The 18,819-nt window shown below is 51.9% G+C and overlaps 1 protein-coding gene across 2 annotated transcripts in view; it reads left to right on the top strand.

Moving 5' to 3' along the window:
* CLDN14 (claudin 14) overlaps nucleotides 1-18,819 on the top strand; it is a 90,728-nt gene that overhangs the window by 13,818 nt on the left and 58,091 nt on the right. The window contains exon 1 of one of the 2 annotated variants that reach the window (XM_058731959.1): nucleotides 18,184-18,299. The exons of the other annotated variant lie outside the window; for it this stretch is intronic. The gene's annotated coding sequence lies outside the window, so the exon portion shown is untranslated. Of the gene's footprint in view, nucleotides 1-18,183; nucleotides 18,300-18,819 lie in introns of those variants that run through there. 2 annotated transcript variants of the gene reach the window in all.

The following is an 18,819-nucleotide window of genomic DNA, read 5'->3' as shown; positions in this document are numbered from 1 at the left end:
TGTGACTCCCCCAAAGAATGATAACTTTTCATTCCGCCATTTGTGCGGCACCCAAGCTCATGGTTAGATGAAGGTGACCGCTTTCATTCCCATCATCTTGTTATGGCTTCAAGATCACGCTGTGTTATTATTTGTCCCATCTTGCAGAGGAGCTAAATGAAGAACAGAATGAATAACTTACCCCAAATTACCCATGAAGTCAGGGTTATTAGAATTCCCAGGCCAGTGGGCTCACCACAAAACTGCCCTGCTTGACAGATAGACAAGCCAAGCACAAGCCACCTCTCCGTCCCTCGTGATCACCGTCTACTTCCCAGGTGGGAAAGAGGCCAGATGTAATTTGCTCATGAAAAAAGAGCAAGGAGTGGGTAGGGGGCCGTTTGAGTATTTTAAAGATAGGAGAGAAAGTATTTCTTTAGAGTTACTAAAAATTATTTTTTAAAGCAAAGCTGACGAGTAAATCATAAATACAAGATGACACATGGGCTGGAAGCTATCCACTGTGGAAGATTGGTGGGGCTTTACAGTAAATGGATCCTTTTCCTCAGGAATACTCCAGAAGAGGTATTGTTATGTTTTTAGAGCCAGAACGTGGGGGAAAAGTTTAGTATTTAGCTGAAGGATGAATCAGAGCAGAATCACGAAGGGGGTAAAGGTTATCCTTGTGCTTTTCTTATTTCCCCTCGCGTTCCACCTCTTTGCTGCAGCCTAATTCCTGTCCTTGGGTCTTCCTGGTGACCCATGTCTGTTAAGAGTGAGGCACTGCAGGTCCCATGGGAAGCCCCCTTGTCCCAGATTTCCCACCCCCCTCAAACATTATCCATCCCAGCCCTATTCCTTCAGAGTTTCTGTTTCCTGCATGAAAAATTGATGTGAGTGGATTAATCAGAGAAATTACCCAGCGAAATACATTAGCTAGGCGGTATGTCACCTCTCACAGATGATAATAATGACTGAGATAATAATAATGGCACTTTCATGCATGGAGAGATTTAAGAGTATCAGGGAAAGAATGCAAAGAAAATGAAAAAATGACATTTAGCTTCTGCCTTTCAAAATAGGATTTCGTGGCCAAATGATAAACTTGGAAGTCAGGTGTTTTTGAGATAAGGGATGTCCTCGACTCTTTTCTATCCCACCGTCCTACCAAGAGCCAGGTATGGAAGACTAAGCCATAGAGTTTTATGTTCAGAAGGGAGGAGGGAATGATGCCGGCTCCTTTTAGCCCTGGAGGATCGTGGGATGCAGGCGGCTGGCAGCAGGAGGAGTTAGTAGTGAGATGTGTGGGTCCCAAATCATCTCTCCTGGCAGAGACCCAGAGAGAGAGACATGCGTTCACTAAGTTGAAGAAAATACAGAAGGTGGAGGGGGTCCGTGAGCTCTCTGTTTAGAGGACATCGCTCTGCTGGGTAGTTCCTCACCAACATAGAAGGCTCCAGAGAAACCAAGAAGATGGAGGAGATTTGACTGGCAGAGAGAGTCTGGTAGCACTAGACCGAGGCCACTTGATGACTCAGCTGGATGGTGAAGGGTTCGCCAAGTGGCTCGGGATGGTGGGCACCGTGCTACCTGTATCAGAGAAATGTCCAGAGGTAGGTGGAGGCCATGGCAGAATCCCTATCTCGAACCGTGGGACGGGGCCACCTGGTCCTTACTAGTCAAGATGGTTCATGAGCCTTGAACTTCAGCTGGCCAACTCCATGCCAGTGAGAAACAGCCAGCCCCTCCCATAGACCTGTACCAGGTAGCTTCCCCCAACGCCTCCAGGGCACATAAGCCATCCTCCTACCTCTAAACGCCCAGATATCACCTCAGAAGGGGCAACAGCATGAGCATGGAATCAGACGGGTCAAGTTAAGCCTTTGGAGACTGTTTAAATTTTTTTTTTTTTTTTAATGTTTTTTATTTATTTTTGGGACAGACAGAGACAGAGCATGAACGGGGGAGGGGCAGAGAGAGAGGGAGACAGAATCGGAAACAGGCTCCAGGCTCCGAGCCATCAGCCCAGAGCCTGACGCGGGGCTCGAACTCACAGACCGCGAGATCGTGACCTGGCTGAAGTCGGCCGCTTAACCGACTGCGCCACCCAGGCGCCCCTGGAGACTGTTTAAATCAGTGCCACTTGAGTGGGTCTGAGCACTGGGGCGGCTCCCCAAACTGTTGCCACCATAGGATGACGTAAGTATAAACATCTTGAGGGTAGACATTCAGAAGTTCTTGTTGAGGTAGGAATGATTTCATGTTTATTGAAACAATCATAAAAAAATGCCTTGTGTTTTGTGTGTCCTTAATTAAAGTTTATTTTTAGTAAGTCATTTCTATTGGATTGTATGGAAGTATCTGCAACTAGGTGGAAATTAAAAACAACAACCAAGAGAGTTCTTTACCACATGCAGCTTGAGAAGCCCTGGGTTAGGGATGGAACTAGGTTTTCAACCAGAATAAATGCATTTTCCCCCCTTCAGCCCAGTGAATAGAGACTTGTAAAGGGAGATCAGATTCGTTTTGGGGAAAAAAAAATAAAGCAAGTTTGCAATGTTTCCTGTGTGTCTGAACCATAACAAGAATGAACGTTTTCCCATTTTTACCCCCACTGCATCACCCAGGCCTTTCCTTTGGCCCCAAGACATCTGGTCCCTTGGGGGAGCATATCTGTGGTGTGGCTCAGTGGAGGGCCCTGGCTGTCCTTGACCTCCTGGAGAATACCTCTCCCCAGGCTGTGTCAGCCCCATGGGTGATGTCCTCAGGGGTAACCAGTGTGGGGCTTCAACACAGGCGGGCTGCAAGGTTTGACTCTAAGGTGCAGAGTTGGTCCAGCTGGCAGAGAACGTGACAGCGCAGTGAGGAGAAAGAAAGAGACTTGTGTCCCAGTGAAGTATGACTTCACAAAACAGAGAGACCAAGTTCTGAGTTCAGGGCGCTTACATTCCAGGGTGCCGTGATCATGGTCTTGGCTTGTCCACAGCAGTCATTCCAAAGACAAATATCTGTTTACAGATCCTATACAGAAAAATCCACAGCTACTAGACCGGTCATTACGGAGGAATATTCTTGAATTTTGAGAATGCCTCACTTTCAGATAGATGTATTTATGTCTGAGTCCCTTAAATAGCTACCTCCCCAAATGCATGCGAGTGATGTGTTGGGGATAATTAACTTCCCCAGAGTGAGGGAAAACCTCACACACACACATACAGTAGGACCCTCTTCAGCAATCAGACACTCAAGAGATGTTTGGCCAAAATTGATGTAAGCCAATGGGGATAATGGTCCCCTTTACTGACACTTTCTTCAGGAAGACAGCTCTGTGTAAAGAGAATTCACACCTGATACATCTCAGTCGTGTGATGCTGTTCTGTTGTAAGTGCTTTGACATGGGTCATCCCATTTAATGCCACCCTCACACGGAGGATAAGACCGCTCAGAGTCCAGATAGGGAATTTCCCAAAGTCACACTCGTGGAGGGTTAGAGCTAGCCTTCCAAATCGCATCTGCTGGACTCAATAACTACTGTCTTTCTACCACATTCGTGGCCCGTTGGCCGCAAGACCCAAGCAATGGGACTTGATCGAGTGGCCTGCAGTGTCTGTGGCCACCTTCTGTAGACTTCCGCCCTTGATCATCTCCAACCCCGGTCAAGTCCTATACAAACGGGAGACTTTCCCCACCCGTGATGGAGGCCAGCTTGACCAGAAAACACGGGAGGACACGCTGGATCAGTTGAGGACTCCAGAGAAGCAAACAAGTCCTTGTGCTCTGGGAATGTAAACTGGAAGACCAAGGGTCCCCTGAGGGGCAGTCGTCCCTGCCACTGTCATCTGCCAGCCCATAAACATGGCGGCCACACTCAGCATCAGGAAGCGATGCAATGAAATCATTCACACCAACCAGACAGCTGGGACTCCTGCAAAGTGGCCTGTTGTAAGGCAGAGATTGGGGGCTGATGTTTTTGGAGCTCCCTGGAGGTGTGTGCACCCGCACGCACGCACGCACGTACGCACGCACGCTGACCTACAGAGAAGCGGAGGAAGGCTGCCTGTGCGTTCAACCTGCAGTCTTGGACGTTTCTGTTGAAGCGAAAAACGCCAGGTGGGACCTGCAAGTCTTTGGAGACCGTCACACACACACTACGGATCAGCCTTCACTTAGGAAACAGAAACTGCCCGTAGCCCATGGAGTTGTAATGAGCTGACTTTTCAGACGGCCTGGAAAAGTTCTTCGCAAACTGCACATATATCCATCACCCCAGCGAGCCCCAGTGGGCCCGGCGCTCCTTTGGTTTTATAAACCATTGCAAACGTTTGAACGTTGCAGAAAACTTATGACCTTGGAACACGTTGCCTGTTTTCTTACAACTTAATGAGACTAAATCGTTGATAAGTTCTGTTTTGAAGCCTAATCATTCACCCCCAGGCAGGGTGCAGGGAGCCAAATCCTACTTTCCACGGGACCGATTCCTGCACTGAGGGCTCGCGAGGGTCATCAGCCCACGGCCCCCTCCTCTGGCTTGTATTCTCCAGTGATTTCTGGCAAAGCCAAGGCGGTTTTAGCCTGATGTATCTTGGCAATTTATTTGAAACCCCTCCTAATACATTCCAAATACTGGAAAAGCAGCACTCTCCCGTCAGGCAGCGTTCTTACGGGTATTCTAGAAATCGGCATGGTTAGGGCCCTCAGAGTTAGGCAGTGGCAGAGGTATTTCTTCATTCATTTGACAAGTATCCACCAGTGGCTCGGGGCCTGCCAGCCCCCTGGATGCCCCGGGGGACCGTCGGGATGTCAGAGACGCCGACCCTCGCTCTCAGGAGGCCCACAGTGTGCTGGGATGGCCAGCAAATGAGGAAACCATTCTGTCAACATCTAGGGGCCTGGAGAAAGGCATTTGTGGCTGTGATTTGGGGGAGGCTTCGGAATTGGAGGGGTCTTGGGGAGACACGTCAGATTTTACAGATCCTTCCCAGGTAGCCTCAGGCCCCTAGATGCTGCGGAGGTAAAGCCAGAACATAATCGGTGTTTATTAAGTGCCTCCTCGGTGGTAATACATCCCGTGGGGAAAAAAATGTGCCTCCCCCCCCCCCCCGCAAGCCCTCGAGGGGCTTACAACATAGTTGGAGAGGTGGGCATCCACAGGCCTGTGCTTCTGGAAACACGGTAATGCAGGGGTTAAAACACCAGAGTACCGGTTCTCAGTCTCAGATCTCAGTTCACCATCTCAGCTGTGTGACTTTGCACCAGTTTCTTAACCTCTCTGTGCCTCACTCCCTCCATTTGTGAAATGGCAACACTAATAGCATGTATCTTCTAGGAGCGTTGTGAGGAGTGAGTAAGAGAAACATTCAGAACAAGGCAGGCCTCCGTACCTGTTCTGTGTAGCCTTTTATATTACCGCCCTGGTCCTTTGGTCCTTCTTTGGAGACAGGGCCTGTGTTGCTGGGGCACTGGGCCCAGGTTGCAGCAGGAGGCACTCGGTGTCCTTACGGGAAGGAGGGAGCAGGAGTGGCACTATAATTCCCGCGGGAGGTGCAGAGAGAGGCAGTGATGGCTTCTGGGCCAGGAGAGGCTTACGAGCAAGGTGTGGTCCAGCCACAACACCCTGCCCATCTCAGACACAGTTGCCTCCACTGTGGCAGGAGTGAGAATAGCTTCCTCTATTAGCTTCTGTTGACCGTCCCTGGGTCCTGCTGGCAGCTGACCAGTGAACCCAGTGTCCTCTCCGTGGTGGGGGAGGTTAGCGGACCATGAAGGGGAAGGGTATTCCACTCGATGGCCCCGCCTCTGGCTCATCACGGCGAAGCCTGGACCTGCCCCAGGAGTCACCAGAGCAAGCCAATAGTGGGCTCAGGGCTCCCGGGAGCGGGGGGGGGGGGGGGGGGGGTGGCAGGAGATGGAGAGAAAAGGCTCCGGGGAGGTGGGGTTGGCTGTCAGGGCTCCCCAAGCGTTGCCCCAGGAAGGAACACCAAGCAGAAAAGCGCTCGCAGGTGCATCGTGCATGAGCCCAGGAGCGGAGCCTGGGCCAGAGACCCCCCAGGTGTCTGTCCCATAGGAGGGGACCCTGCCTCACCTGCGCTGCCAGGCCTCAGCTGTGTCGAGATGCACCCACCTTGCCACCCTCACCTTCACCTTCCTCTCGCCCCTGAGCCAGGATCCAGTGAAGGAAGAAGTAACACCACCACAGGCTCTACCAGTTCCTTGGGTCGGCTCGAAGGGAGTCCTTTGGATGGACGGGGTCCTCTGAGGCCACAGCAGCCTGGAGGCACAGTGTCTCTGTCACAGCTTAGCAGCCTTTGGAAGAGTCTGGGCACATCCAGCCCATGCTGGAATAGCTCCTGTGTGTCAAGTGCCCAGGGCTGGGCGTGTTTTACCTCAGCAGCCCCCCCGGGGGCCGGGGGGGGGCAGGACGGCTGAGTCGTTCTAGGTAGAGACCGAGGCAAAGAGGGGGTCTCTGCACCCCCAAAGCCCAGGCAGGTAACATGCCCGGGAAACAGCCCGTGAGCAGCAGCCAGAATCCGTCAGAAATCCCATAGCTCAGAGCGGGAAAGGCGCACGTGCAAGGCTTCCTTCCACTGGCGAGGTCAAGGTCTCAGAGCCGAGACTGCGCTGTTCCAGGCAGGCATTCCGATATATCCATTTCAGCAAATACAGGCGTCCTTTCCAGCCCGTGGGTCTCTGTGTTTCTGTCTTGTTGTGTGATAGGGGCTCACATTTCGTTTACTCCGTAAGTCAGTAAAAACCGGCGTGGCCAAAAGCCGGGTTGGTTCTTTGGCTCTGGTGAGCCTTAATCTAATTCATCCATGGCCACCCCGAGACGGCTGAAGTCAGAGCATTCTGGGCAATGATCTGCAACAACTGTCAACAGCAAACCCTTTTAGGATAATGAGGCTCGCAGCAGGTCAGCTCGGCTTGGCCACGAATGCAGCCTGGTGCCCACGGGTTCACCCACTCAACACGACCACCGGCTTCCTCTTCCCCACGGGGTGAGGGCAGGGATGCAGAAAGCCCGCTAGTCCGTTAACACAGGCAGGAAAAGCACACGCACCTCTGAGGTTGCCGGAACCATTCTTTATTGCTTTTTAAAGAGCAACAGTGGATGCTTTGCTGCTGAGGAAAGCAACTACCAGTCTCCAGATCTTTTTTATGACTTGGGAGGATTTTTCTTCTGCGTGCGTTTCAGACGTACCTTCTGGTTTTCCTGCGTTTGGCTCATGCCGGCGGGCTGCTCACGGAAAGGCCTCGTGACTCGGTGCCAGCTCTGAAGAACACAGTCCATCATTGCGACTGGTTCGGAGTGGATGACTGATGGATGGAGTAACTTTATCGCTTCTCCCGTTTTTTACTGTTAGCAAACGGGAGAAATCCCAAGTGAGACAAGCACCCTCCCGACAGCCTCCCACCCGCCCCCACCTCAGCAATCCTTTTAAAATGATGAAACCGGCCGCTGAGAGGGATGGCTCGTCCGTGGCCCGGGTGGCAGGACTGGCAGGGCTCACGCTCGGCTGACGGGGCAGAAATGGTTGAGCTGAGTGGCTGTCTGTTTCCGAGATCTCAACAGTGAGAATTTCGCTTGGCATCATTTTTTCTTCCCATGTGATGCTTGTCCCCCGGTGTGAGACAAGGTGCATCGGGGGGTCTCCAGGAGGGGTCACTAGGACATGGCTTGTTCAGGGGCTCCCCTTCCCTCCCAGGTTGTCTCGGACCCAGATCAGGAAAGCAGCCTCCCTGACTGCTGGGACCCGTGTCCTCTCCAAATAACGTGCTGGCCACGACCCGACAGCGTTCACGGTGTCTCTGTCCCCGGGACCCTGCCCGAAGCTGGTTTGTGGGCCGACGAGGGCAGACCGCCCAGGAAACTGGGAGGCTGGAGAGCAGCGTGCTAAGTAGGGGTGGGCCAGCTGTGGTGAGAGGATGAGGTTCCAGGGACAAAGCCTGTCCCCAAAGGTGTCTGCCCGGACATCTCCCCGGGGCCACATCTTCCTCCCCGTGGAAAGGCCCAGGGGAGGTCAGCCAGGTCCCAGCCTGTCGTGTCTCTGGGTCAGTTTCCGGGGGCCACCAAAAAAAGTGCTGCAGACGCGCGGTCTTAAACAACAGAGAGCTGTTTTCTCACGGTTCTGGATGCTAAACCAGGGCTGGTTCCTTCTGGAGGCTCCGAGAAGAGTCCATTCCGTGCCTCTTGTGCAGCTTCTGGTGGTCCCCAGCAACCCTCAGCTTTGGCTCATGAATGCATCACTTCCATTCAAAGACCCTTCTCCCTCTGCCTCGGTGTGTGCCTGCATCTCCAAAGAGCCTCCGTCCAAGGACACTGGTCATATTAGATTCGGGGCCCACCCTGCTCCACTATGACCTCATCCTAACTATTTATGTCTGCAAAGACCCTGTTTCTAAACAAGGTCACATCCTGAGGTTCCGGAGGACATGAGTTTGGTGTGTGTTGGGGGGGGGGGGGGCTGGAGCTGGCGAATTAAATTAAGAATGTGCAGATTATGGCCCAGGGTCAGCAGGAAGCCCCCTCAGCATCTAAGCTCCCACTGGGGGGAAGTGAAAACCATGGGGTCCTTTTCTGATTGAAGGGCAATGTCCATACACCCACACAAAGGAAGTAAAGTCACAAGATTTATTACTGACACATCCCAGAAACGGGGGCGGGGAGAAGGTTCGCAGTGAGCCAGGGGAAGGGGGGGGGGTCCTCTGTCCCAGGTCCCAGGTGGGGAGGATAGTAGACAGCAGGGTAGCAAACGCTTATTACTTGTCAGGTGATTGGGGCAGAGGTCACAAATATTCATGGGCGAAACTCTAAGTGGTTATTTTATTTTATTTTTTTAATGTTTATTTATTGTGAGAGAGAGAGAGAGAGCACAGAGAGAGAGCACAAGCAGGGGAGGGGCAGCGAGAGAGACTCCCAAGCAGGCTCCGTGCTCTCAGCTCAGAGACCAACTCGGGACTTGAACTCACGAACCATGAGATCACTACCTGAGCCAAAATCAAGAGTCGGTTGCTTAACCGACTGAGCCACCCTGGCGCCCCAGATAAGCTGTTTCAAAAGCTGCCCCAGGACGATGAGAAAGAATGAAATCATGCCATTTGCAGCAACGTGGATGGAACCAGAGGGTAATATGCAAAGTGAAATAAATCAGTCAGAGAAGGACAGATATATGTTTTCACTCATATGTGAATCTTGAGAAACTTAACAGAAGACCATGGGGGAGGGGAAAGGGGAAAAAGTTACAGAGAGGGAGGGAGGCAAACCTTAAGAGACTCTTAAATACAGAGAACAAACTGAGGGTTGATGGGGGGTGGGGGAGAGGGGAAAGTGGGGGATGGGCATTGAGGAGGGCACCTGTTGGGATGAGCACGGGGTGTTGTATGGAAGCCAATTTGACAATAAATTATATTTAAAAAAAAAAAAAAAAAAGGTGCCCCGGAGAAAGCAAAGTGGGAACTTCGGGCAGAAATCCTAAGCTCAGGCCCTTACCGACATGTCCAGACTCAAGAGTGTGAGCAGGGCCGTCCTGCTATAAAATGTCAGGGCAGCAACTCCAAACTGCTGTTGTCTCATCACAGGGGACACCTGTCAGCCCACTCCGTCTCTTCAGGGAAAGTGGCTGGTGGCATATTGCATCTCCCACCAGCACGGTGGCTGTTGTTGGCATAAGGAAACAAGCAGAGAGAGCGGGGCCGGGACCTCTGAACAGGTCACCCAGAACTGGAGAAGGCCAGATAAGGACCGAGTCCTATAGAAGGGAGGTGGCAAGAACCAGGTGGGAGCAGATGATCCAGGGCCGATGTTGGAGAAGAGACTGGAAATGGGGACAGCTGTGTATAAAGGGCAGCGATGGGACAAGCACTAGGCACCTAATGCCATGGACCCAGCTTTCCAGGGACCACTTGAGAAGTCCCAGCAAGGGGGAGGTGAGGCTACCCCTTCTTTGCTCTCTCTGGACGGGATGACTCTTAGCAAACTCACCTTAGGGTGAGTTGAGGGTGCCCTCAACTGGCAATGATTAAAGCTCTGCCTCGAGGTGCTTTGACGTAGTCTAACTGCAAAACCAGTTTGTAAACGTCTCTACCTACTTTCCATCCAGTGAAGAGAGAGTTTCTTCTACCTTTTGGGTCCCAGTAAGAGGCGCTAAGCTGCTGTTGGGGTGACAGTGGCCAAGCCTCCCGATGCAAAGACAGCATGTCTCCTCTCTCTCAAGGTCACCTGTAAAACACTCAATACATCTTCAAAAGAAAATTACTTGTAAGTCACTGAAATTTACATAGAGGTTGGGACCATCTGGTGCTTGGGGGAATTTAGAAAGGCAGTGTCTTTAAATGAATCAGAGTCCCGAAAGCCAGCCTTCAATGACGAAGCTCGTTCATTCTTTCAGCCGCTCACCATCTACGGGCCAGGCGGCGTTCTGGATGCCGGGGACAGAGCAGTGAGCCGTGCAGGCGGGGGTCTTATTGTAGCTTATGGTCCGGGGGAGAGAGGGATGCTAGTGAATGAGAAACGCGCATGGGCGTCAGAGAGCCATGCTCAGGGCAAAGTGAAGCAGGGGGAGGAAGGGAGTATGTGAGCGCCATGAGGCCAGGGAAGGGTGGTAGGTGGGAAGCCGGCCAGCGAACTCCCTGGGGTGACACTTGACGAAAGACCCAAAAGGGGAGAGAGAGCTCACTGAGTGGAGTCCAACCGTGGCTTCAACATGCTTACCTGGGGGCAGGTGACTCCCTCCGGCGACGGTGAGAGCCTACGGCCCCACCCACTGTGTGCTTACGAGCAGTCTTGAGGTTGGCTGGAGTCTTGGAGAACGGCCACCCCCCCCCCCCCCCGCCCCCACGCCCTGCTCAGCCTTGCGCTTGGTTCGACCACCAGACGCCACGCCCACGCCACCTGCCCTTCCTCTGGGAAACATTCTGGAGGAGTCGGTCTCTGTAGAAAGAGAATGAAAGAAAAATGTCCTCCAGGGTCTCTGTGGGGGTCTCCTGGGGAGGCCCGCACACCTGCCAGCGGGCTCTCCGGCTCCAGCCGGGGCCTCTGCGTCTCCAGGGCGGCTCGTCTTACCCAGGAGCCCACACATTACTTCTACTCATCAATTCACTTTTCAACACCAAATATATCTTTCTCATTTTGCAGCATTTTCTTACACCTCTACCACTTTTGGCTTCAACAAGAATTCTTGGTAGCTGAGAGATAGTGTGTGTGTGTGTGTGTGTGTGTGTGTGTGTGTGTAATGAACACCTGAAGGAATATAAAAATCTGGCTTGAAGCAAACACCCTTTCTTCTGGTCTCCATTTCTGCTCTTGCTGACAGAAACTGTGGCAAGATGGACAAGTTAAAAAAAAGACTCCAAGAATTAATCATCTAGGCCTGGTGACACATGATCAAGTGGGAATCCCATTCCAGAGACATTTATCAAGCACCTTGATAATTGAGGCATTGTGCACGGCTTAGGGATTAAAAGGAAGAAAAAAGTCTTGCTCTTGGGGGCCCACAACCTGGTTCGGTACCAGACATAACAAGGGCACAATTGCCATTGCTTAGCGACTGGAACGTGCCCAGGGCATTATGGGAGCCCAGGAGGGGGCATCCAATGCAGTCCGGGGTCACTGTAGTCAGGGTGGGCCTTGCTTTTGTAGAGAGGAGAATCCCTCGCCCCTCTCAGGTGTCAACCTGGAAGGGGGTTTTTCGTTTGCCCCTATCATCCGGGAGGATCTCCTAGCTCCCCCGCTCCTGAGCCCCCGCCACCTGCTGACCAACCTCAGGAGGTAATTAATTCATAACCGGAGCATCGGTGAGGTCTGTCTTGCTCCATCGGGACCAGCTGGGAGAGGGGACAAACGGAAGAAGCTAAGGTGTGGTCAGGGTACCTATCCAGGCGTGCCCTCTGGCAGAGGCCAGGCCAGGCCACACACGGACCCCACCCCTGGCAAAGTCACAGAAGGTCCCGAGCTGCCCAGGCCCACTTCTTCCACATCTTGGAGGCTCCGCCCACCTCGTCTGCTCTTCCAGGAGTGACTTTACACGTTTTTAGCGGCACACAATTCTGGCTCAGGGCCATTTCTGTTAACTCATTTTGTCACTTGGTCAACAGATAACTTGTCGAATTCCAAGTATGTGCCAGATGCTGCTCTGGAATCAGGCACACACACGGGTCTCAGACCCTGCTCCCACGGAGCTTACAGACCTGCAGAAAGACAGACATTTATCACATAATTGCACACACAGTATGAAGATGCATCCCTTCAAGTGCTAGGAGAGAGAGGTCCCAGGACCGGACAGCCTGTAAGGAAGGGACTTGACCTCCTAGGGGAGTCAGTGAGTGCTCTCTGGAGAAGATCAGCAAACATTAACTAGGACAGAGAGGAAGGAAGAGCGGGCCTGGTAGAAGGAACCGCATGTTCAAAGGCCCTGTGGTGGAGGGCAACCTGGGAACTATGAGGAACTAACAGAAGGTCCTGGGAGCTGGAGTTGAGAGGCCAGGGGGAGCATAGAGGATGAGGAGAACACAGAGGTCGGGGGGGCCTTCGAGCCCCCAGCACAGCAGCCTCTTCCCTGGACCTGTTGAAGAATTGGAAAAGAACTTGGAAAGAAGCCAGGGGCTCACCGCTCTTCTGTCACCATTTACAGCCCATCGTAGCTATCTCCTCTGGAAGATCAGGCGGAGGGCACGTGACTTCCCTGGGGTTCATGGCTACTAGCCGTCGGGGCAAGGACTCAATGTCAAGGCTGGGGGCTGCTCCCCCCGCCCCGCACTGTGACGGGTTAGGCTGCACGTCACCCCCACGCCTCGCTGCCTGGCCCTGGGAGACCCGCTACCCGAGCTGAGGGCTCATTAGCGTCAGAGGCTTGGCATGGGGACCATCTCATTTAACTTCACTCTCCCACAATTGATCCATCATGCCGGGACTAGACGGCCGCCCCTCCACGTGTTTCTGATTCCCTTAATGGCCCCCGCGCTCTGTGAGCCCCAGTCGGTGTCTGACAGGCTCACGGTGCTCTGGAAAGCCCTTTGGAAGGTTCTTTCTGGTCTCCTTACACAACCATTTTAAAAGCTTTTCTTTTCTTAATAAGAATTTTGGGTTTTCCGACCCTTTGAAAACAGTCAGGTATTCCATGTTATTCAAGTGTACTCTCTCAAGTAGGTAAGACACGTATACGTTATAAAATATAAAAGACACAAAGGGAAATGTGGTGAAAAGGAAGTGTCCCACCCCGGCCCCAGTCCCCCAGCTCCCCTCCCCAGACACCCACTAGTGAGCAGTTTCTTACGGTGTTCTGGCATGTGGTACCCAAATGTACCATAAACCACCAAACCTATGGTTTTTAGAACACTTTTCAACTTGAAAATGCCAGTTTTTGCTTTATTCAAACTCAGCTCCCTAGCAACTTTTTAGCTCGGAAAATACTCCTTTTCATTTAGTGTGAGATTTCTCCCCCCTGGTACTTTTGCCCTTTGGGGCCCACCACGCTTTGCTGTGGGGGCCGCCCTGTGTTCCGTAAGACATTGGGCGGCACCCCCGGTTCTACACACTAGACGTCAACGCAGCACCACCCTCCACCCAGTTATGACAACCAAAAATGTCCCCAGATATTGCCAAATGTCCTCAGGCTGGAACGGGCAACACCCCCTCCAGATGAGAACTACGGACTTGTTGCGGTTAGGGACAACGCACTCTCCGTCTCTGAAGAAAAAGGGTCTGGGGGACTTGCAAAGACTCAACGCGCCAATAAGAGTAAACACAAACATTAAAGACCAACTCTAAGTTGAAAATTATTGAAGCTTGGTGATGGATACGGGAGGGTGCCTTACGGCACACTTGTTACACCCTGTGTGTTTGAAGGGTTTTTTTTCCTAATAACGAAGATAAATGTTTACATGATGTTTAAAATTACTCATCACAAAAATGATTGATGAGTAAGTTGAGGCAAGTACGGCAGAGGGGAAGGAAAGCAACGGCAGTAATTAGAAGCTGAACATAAAGTACAGTGTGTGCCTACGATCTCGTCTCTGTTGCTGGGAGGGGATTGGAATCTGAGATTCGTACAGTCGACCCAAAGGTAGAGCGTGCTCAGTTAGAAGCGCCAGTGGCGAGGGATAAAAAATAAGCCAGTGGCTCAAAGCAAGCAAAGTTCTTCAAGGAATGAAAGAAATAGTCTGGGGCAACTGTCCTGACACAAAATCGGCAGATACACATTCCCTGAGCTCCTCTGGAAATGCTGAATCAGAGTCTAGCCTGGGGCCTGAGAATTTGTGCTCTTAATGAGTATTCTTTAGAGGCCAGTCAATAAGGCAAGAATAGCACGGGATTTTAGTGAAAGTAATTCTGCAAAGAATGAAAACAATGCCCTCCCATATACAGGTCTCGGAACATCTGGATTCATCCAAGAATAAACTTCGGAGCGGCCACAGGACGGACAGCCTCAGAAATATTATTTCTCTCCAAATTTTACACAGTCCAAGGTTACAACCTCTATTTCCTGGAAGGCAGCTGCTCAGGGGAACCCATTTAGGCTGGCCCCACTGGCTCTAGCAGCTGGAGGGAGGGCTCAAGGCTTCCTGGAAAAACTTCCCATCCCCAGAAGAGCTCGCGGTACCCCTCCCCCACTCAGGCTCCCAGCAGGGCTGGCTGACCTCTCTGGAGGATGCTCCCGCAGCAAGAAACCCCGCCTTTAAAATTTCAAAGTTTCAGGCCATGATCATTGTAACCAGGAAGGAAATCATTCAACTGTTCACTGAAAGGATAAAAACATCACAATAAAGTACCAACAGAACCCTCAGCTTCTGGAATATACCTTCCCATTGATATCTAGTCAAACACATAGTAGAGGCAGATAGGGACGTAGTTTTAAATACTTTGGCCTATTTTTTCTGAACATTTCAGAGACAAAAAAGAAAAAAAAGGAGATTGAATGATCCAAATCCTTGAAGACTTGGGCAACTTTAAGAGAAACGTGGACACAAGATGCCCATCTACTTAGCAGACCTGCAGTGCTGTGCCCACCTGTGAGCTCTTGAAGGTGGTACATTTGATGGTTGTCTCTGATCTTCTGGAAGGATAAGGATTCTTCTGGGCTCCAAACATACTGCATTTATACCTGATACTGGGGTGCAATACCTAATTTCTGATGAAGAATCATGTGTGACAAGCAGCCTCAAAGACTTGGGGACCTAAAGATTGAAAGCTCTTGGGGCGCCTGGGTGGCTCAGTCGGTTAAGCATCAGACTTCAGGTCATGATCTCGCGGTTCATGGGTTTGAGCCCCAAGTGGGGCTCTGTGCTGACAGCTCAGAGCCTGGAGCCTGCTTCGGGTTCTGTGTCTCCCTCTCTTTCTGCCCCTCCCCTGCTTGTACTCTGTCTGTCTGTCTGTCTGTCTCTCTCAAAAATAAATAAATATTAAAAAAATAAAGATTGAAGGCTCTTTACCCAACGTAAGAATGACTCCCTGCATGTACTTATTACCTCATTTCTACCCATTCAGCCTTAAAACTCCAACGCTCTTTAAAATACTGCATTTGAGGGGTGGCTGGGTGGCTCAGTCAGTTGAGCGCCCAACTCTCAGGTCATGGCTCAGGTCATGGGATTGAGTCCCACATCGAATCGTGGGATCGAGCCATACTGAGCACAGAACCCACTTAAGATTCTCTCTCTCTCTCTCTCTCTCTCTCTCTCTCTCCCTCCCTCTTCCCTTCATCCCTGCTCAAATGCTCTCTCTCTCTCTCTCTCTCTCTCAAAAGTCAATTACTTAATTTAAAAAGAAAATAAAATACTGCATTTGAATCTCTACTTGTTAAAAATCAATTCTTAAGCCTCCAAAACCTGAGTAACCCCAATCACGGACAAAGTACAGAAGGTGATGGAGAGTAAAGAGAGACATAGCAGGAGAGAGGGACCCTGACTCCTGCCTCGCTCTCCAAGGTTTAAGAAATGCCTCAAACCCCTGGGCCCCTTGAATGGGTTTGAGGCTAGAGAGTCATTTACTTTTCAATTACCAGAAGTCATGCAAATTTTTCTGCCGGCTATCCCCAACCCTACAGGCTGGCCTGATATTTGCAATGCCTCTAGCGAGCAAAATGGGACCCGTTGCAGTAGCTGGGACTAATAGCAGAGAGCATTGTGGTTTTGCTATTAAGTTACTCTCAGCAATTAGTAAATTTATTGTCCTAATTGTTTCCACATGGCTGCTCTGTGCACATGTCTTGCCTCGAAGATGCCCTTACAGTCTTGCCCCTGTCATCATATTTCAGCATGATCGCTGCCCATCTCTCCAAACTGTCCAACCCCATCAAAAGCTGATTTGCAGTCAGGTCAGCAGGAAGGAGGAGTAAGAGTTCATTCCAAAGTCCACGGCATATTTGGATAAAACGCAGAGAAAGTATTTCGTTGTGGCTCTTTGGGGGTCTGAGAATGTACTTCAGAGGGAGACAATCGCTAGCTGCCTGTGGCTAATGCACAGCGAAGTCCAAATTCTCCCCAGCCTCGAATCTGCTGCCCTTTCAAATCCCAACTCCAATCCTCCACGGAAACTGTCAGGTGGGGGGGGGTGGGGGTGGGAATGGCTTTCTGGGGCCTGGGAGAACTTTGTTCTAGGCTCAGTGGCTGAGTGAGATTTTGAGGGTGCACAGACTCCAGCCAGACCTGCCTACGGATGGGGTCAGGATGCCCCTGGTTCTACATTCAGGGCCTTGATTCCCTGGCACCCTCTGCCAGAGAAAGGTCACTGTCCTTGGCATTGCCATCCTCAAAAATTGAGGTGGATGGCCGCAGAGTGGGGTGTTGGGTGGGGACTGTCCGGGACATGATGTGTGTAACAGTGGCTCCTGGAGGGAACCCATCACCCTCCGGGCTGGCAGGCAGCACCCTTGTAATGGAAACCCGGTTGGCAGGAGCCGGGAGCTGGTGTCACTCCTGTGTTCTCGAGTGTCACCCGCTCGGGCCCCAAACTGAAACCCAGCCAGAGCAGGTGCAGCCTAGCATCACAGGTGGAATCAGTGACACAGGCCCCCAGCTCCAGGCAGCTGGCGGATATTTGTGTGACTCACCTAGCAAATGGCCCCTATAATCACGCATTCTTTTGCCGCTTTAGGAATCAACTAGAAATCTAGGCAAGAAAGCAGGAGATGTAATGAGGTGGCCCTTTCCTTTTCAGAGCTTTAATGCATATTAGGTTATCTCGGTCTCACCTCACATTTGGGAAGGAGAGAGAAACCATACATAGATAATTTATAAAGTCTATATAATATATAAAACTATGTACGTGTATAAATCATAGCTTAGCATTTCAGAGTGGGGGTTCAAGTCCCGGCTGGATGATTCACTAGCTCCGGGGCCTTGGGATCCACTCAGTTTCCTCAGATCGTCGTCATAATTGCATAAAGCGAAAGTGTTAAAGCACTTACTCTGGTACCAAATGCAAGCTAAGTGCCTAGTAAATACTATCATCAAATAACACTAAATTACAGTAAGGATCTAAGAATTGCTAGGACAGGGCTGCATCTCCTGAGCATCTAGAAAACTCCAACATTCTTTTATGGGCAATTGCTCTTATCATTTCCCCCCCCCCCCCCAACTATGTTATTTCTGTGTTGTCTGCTCCCCACCCACCCAAATGGAGGCTCCATGAAAGCAGGGACTCGTTCACGCGCTGCCGTGGCCTCCCGCCTCCCCTCTTACACAGAGCTGGCACATAATAAATGCTCAATAAATGTCTGTTGGAAAAAAATGAACGGCAAAGGGCAGAGAATGCGGGAGCAGCTGGTTGCTCTCCTGGCTCCTTCGTGGAAGTTGGGGTTCCTTCCACCCCAGATGGCACCCCCCCCCCAGCCCCAGCAGATGGGTCCCTCCGCCCTCCCCGGGGGATCTGGGGTGTGTTGCAGCCTGCCGGGGTTTTCACATTTCTCCTGCCGGGCGGGAGAGGAACCTCGCCAGGCTGTGCTAATTAATCGTGTTTTATGCACACACATTTGAACCTGAAATGGAGAATGCAAATGTATTCCCAGCCAGAAGGCCATGCATTTCGCGCGTGCTGGCACAGAGGTCGGCTCCCAGGAGGGGAGGACTCCCCAGGGTAGCGGCAGGGCAGCCACGGGGCGGCGTGGGCTGCGCGAGGGCGGGCACCTGCCGCGGTAATTCCACCCAGCTGCGGCGTCAATTATTCATCCCGCGCCGCGCGCACGGCCACCGGCCACCTGCGGGCCGCTGTGCTCCCAGCGCCGGGGGGGCCCCCCACGGCTACCCGCCCCCCAGGACGGAAAGGGGCGCCGCGGTGCTCCAGCCACAGACCCATGAGCGGCCATGAGCCGCTGTGAAGACGCCCGGGAGGGGTGAGTTCGGGGGTGCCCCTGGGCGTGGCCATCCGGGCACTTCCTGGGTGCCTCCACTTCAGCCCGCGGGGCGTTCTTCTTAGCGACACTTGGAGTGGAATCCGGTTCAGGCCCACCCTGAGGGGCTTCCAGCGCCCGGGGTCCCCGGTAGGCGGGTTGTGATGTAAGAGGGCTCTGCCTGGCGGTCTGTCACAGGAGGGTCCGCTGATCAGAGGACAGACACAAAGGAGCTCGTGGGTCTTTATTGTCATTGTGACATCAGAGAGGTCTGGAAACTGTTGTGCGAGGTTTGTTTTTCCGGAGGCAGGTGAAGTCCGAATTTTCCAGGCAGGGCCAGGGAGGGTGGGCATGCGTGAAGTTTATGAAAATATGTTAGAATGCCTGCAACTCACTCTCAAATGGTACACACACACACACACACACACACACACACACACACGGAAAGAATCACAAAAGAGATGTACATAAGACAAAACGTGGAAGTCAGTGGATACCAAGAGAGCCAGCACAATGGCACTAT

Source organism: Neofelis nebulosa, chromosome 5 (assembly GCF_028018385.1).
Source record: "Neofelis nebulosa isolate mNeoNeb1 chromosome 5, mNeoNeb1.pri, whole genome shotgun sequence".
Taxonomy (NCBI): Eukaryota; Metazoa; Chordata; class Mammalia; order Carnivora; family Felidae; genus Neofelis; species Neofelis nebulosa.
This window is presented reverse-complemented; position numbering and strand designations above follow the sequence as displayed.